This window comes from Nyctereutes procyonoides, unplaced genomic scaffold (assembly GCF_905146905.1).
Source record: "Nyctereutes procyonoides isolate TBG_1078 unplaced genomic scaffold, NYPRO_anot_genome, whole genome shotgun sequence".
Classification (NCBI taxonomy): Eukaryota; Metazoa; Chordata; class Mammalia; order Carnivora; family Canidae; genus Nyctereutes; species Nyctereutes procyonoides.
In genome coordinates, this window is record NW_026575032.1 from 10,135,319 (window position 1) to 10,139,087 (window position 3,769).

General features: G+C 33.7%; 1 pseudogene; it reads right to left on the reverse strand.

Moving 5' to 3' along the window:
- Positions 1 to 247: 247 nt before the first annotated feature.
- On the reverse strand, positions 248 to 337 carry LOC129504445 (U6 spliceosomal RNA; annotated as a pseudogene).
- Positions 338 to 3,769: the final 3,432 nt, after the last annotated feature.

The following is a 3,769-nucleotide window of genomic DNA, read 5'->3' on the forward strand; positions in this document are numbered from 1 at the left end:
AATAGAAAAATATAAACTTTGATGTGTCATCTTTGTTATAGCAGAGTGAGTAGTGGTAGCAGCAGAAGTAAAACAATTTTTTCTACCTCTATTGAGGTATAATTGACAAATAAAAATTGTTATATGTTTAAGGTGTGCAATGTGATGTTTTGATATACATATTCATTGTGAAATAATTGCCATAATCAAGGTAATGAAAATATCCATCACCTCACATGGTTAACATTTTCTTTTTTTCTTGTTTTAGAAAAACATGAATTTTCTTGTCAGACTTGCACTGGGCCATGCTTATTTTCTCTGTATCATTTCAATTTTGGTATATGTGCTGCCAAAGCAAGAATAAAAGGAATTTTAATTCTGTGATTTATAGTTGTTAATTAGAGCCAATCATAATTACATTTATGATCATTCCTCTGGTTCTGGGAATACTTACTTGCTTATCTATATAATTAAATATAAGCTTAATTATTGCACCCCCGCCGCTGTCCTTTCCCCTTCCCACGCCACCTGCTTTGGGGTCATTATTTCCATGTCAGAGAAGAACAAACAGAATTCTAGGAGATCAACAGCTCCTGGTACCTGGGGTCTTTGGGTTGGCTGTCCTCTGCTGGTTCTCATGCCTGAGACCATGTGGTGAACGCTGTGTGCACATGGCCCTTCAGTGCCTAAGCATCTGGCCCCACCGTGTGGAAACAGAGGCACTTCAGACTGTGAGACCCCTACCCCAACCCATAGCCTCCACTGGGGGCAGGGAGACCGCAGGACCCTAGAAATTTAAAAGGCATCAAAAGAAAGGACAATTATTTTTAAATAATTCATTATTTATTTATTTTTAAGATTTTATTTATTTATTCATGAGACAGACAGAAACAGAGACATAGGCAGAGGGAGAAGCAGGCTCCCTGAGGGAGCCCGATGCAAGACTCCATCCAGGGACCCTGGGATTATACCCTAGGCCAAAGGCAGATGCTCAATCACTGAGCCACCCAGGGTCCCTAATTATTAAAAATGATTTTTTAAAGTTAAAGACGTTATAGCTTTGCTGCTGTAGCAATGAGAATGAACTAATAACTTTATTCAGCAAGCATATGAATGTATATGTATATTTGTATTATATATATAAATGTGATATGTTACGTCTAGTATAGCTTTATGTATATTTACACACATATAGTAGATATGTGATTTGTACTAACTTCAGCATTATTTATATTAATCTTTAAAAATATTTTATTTATTTATTCATGAGAGACACAGAGAGAGGCAAAGATACAGGCAGAAGGAGAAGCAACGGGATGCTTTGATATACATATTCATTGTGAAATAATTGCCATAATCAAGGGGGATTGGGACCTGGGACGTGGGACTCGATCCCAGGTCTCTAGGATCACACACTGGGCTGAAGGCAGGTGCTAAACCATTGAGCCACCCAGGCTACCCTATGTTAATGTTTTAATAGTTTCCACTCTATTCCAAAATGTGTTGAAATACATAAAGATTTGTGAATAAATTGACTCACTCAGAAATTCAACTAGTAAGATAGTAGCTTTTCCAGAAGTGGCATAATGCATACAAGTAAGCATACAAATCCACTCTGTCTGGATTTTACTAAAGGTGGATTGAAATAGATTGAATTAGCCTTAACATTTTGAGTATTATAGCTTGTGTCAAAATTTTCCTCAAAATTCCACTTTATGTACTTGGTTGAAATGTTTATGTAAACTTTATTTTCAGATTTTTTTCTTTTTATTTAGAATATATTCCATAATCATAATTTTAAAAATATTCCTAAGACTATGGGAAATAATAGGAAAGCCAAGAAGTTGTATTTTCACTTTTTGTAGTATATGCATCAAAACACCATTAACATAGAAGCTCATCACTATTTTATTCCCTTCAAGCAGTGATATTTAATAAAATAAAGTTGTTCAGCTCTTTAAAATTAAAGTAAATCATTAATCAAATTCAGTAGATATGAAATTAAAAATAATATTGTGAAGTATTCAGATGCTGCATACATGTAGCTTGATCTCCTAGGAAATTAAATTTATTTAACTAAAAGACCATAGTTAACATGCTGTATGATGAAATTAAAAATGAAATTCTAGCCTATTAATCATGCAGAAGATTGCAATTAGGTTTTATTTGTTATTTTCATGGAAGTTTGAAATTATACTATTAACTCTTCTTTCACTCAAGTCTACAATATTACTTCAGTTATAAAACAAAAACAAATTTTTTAAATTATACGAACTTTAAAAATTATTTTGTGTATGGAAAAATCATTTGAACAACTGCATTTTTAAAATCACTGTAATGAGGGATGCCTGGGTGGCTCAGGGGTTGAGCATCTGCCTTTGGCTCAGAGCATGAACCTGGAGTCTCAGAATCAAGTCCCACATTGGGCTTCCTGCATGGAACCTGCTTTTCCCTCTGCCTGTGTCTCTACCTCTCTCTGTGCATCTCTCATGAATAACTAAATAAAATCAAAATAAATGCATAAAATATTTAAAAATAAAACTGCTGTTATGATAATTTATGCAATTTCTGTGGAAATGCATAACAGTTTCACATATTATAGTTGTATTAAGATGATAAAACAAGGGTATTATTTAGAGGGATATTAAATAATTCAATGTCCAAAATGCAAGGGAATTTCTGTTGAATCTTGGAAAAAGAAATCAAATGCTTAAAAATATCTATATTCTTGGAAAGGATGTCTAGATTTAAGTGGTCAATGTCTCTTAGTCTGAAGTCAAGTAGAAATGCAAAAGATCCATAGGAATTATCTCCCAAGAGTAAGCGATTCATCAGTATACCAAAAGGATATGTAAATTTTTCCAAGAGTAATTTCTTAAAAATATTTATTTATTTGGGGAGAGGTGGAAGGAGAGGGAGAGAAACTCAAACAGACTCCATACCAAGCACAGAGCCTGAATTAGGGCTCAATCCCAGGACCCCAAGATCATGACCTGAGCCAAAGCAGACACTTAAATGACTGAGCCACACAGGCACCCTCTAAGAGTAATTTTTAAGTTAAAATCCATGACAAAATTAATTTGCTTTTATTTTGTTTTATTTTTCAAAAATAAGGCTTATATTTTTTACATACTAAAACATTCCCTGAAAAAAAAGGTGCATACTATATGAAAAACAACAAAACAACCACAGGTTTTTTTTTATTATTTGCTTTATTATAATTATTGTTGGAAAGATTATGCTTATGACCAAGAATATGTCTACTAAACAGTAATGCTGGTATTCAAATCAAGGTTTGTTGAGTTATAAAATTGGTGTTCTTTTTTATAATGTATCACTTCTATGATGTAAATATCATGACTTTAATATACAGCACCAAGAAAACACATAAAGGATGAATTTTTAAAAAAGTAAAATAACCACCTCAGACATAACAAATTTCAAAATTTTGAGCAAATGAGTAAAATTTAAAAGCTTAAAAATAAAATAATAATGAACTAGCAATTTATTTATTTATTTTCAAAAGATTTTATTTATTATTTTGAGAGAGGGAAAAAGTTCATGAGCAGGGGTGGAGGGCAAAGGGAGAGGGAGCAGCAGACTCCCTGCTGAGCAAGGGGCCTAACAATGCAGCTGGATCCCAGGATCCTGAGATCATGACCTGAACTGAAGGCAGACTCTTAACTGACAAGGCTGCTGCGAGGGGCCTGCTTCTCCTTCTGCCTGTGTTTCTGCCTCTGTCTGTGTGTCTCTCATGAATAAATAAATAAATCTAAAAAAGAATTCTGAT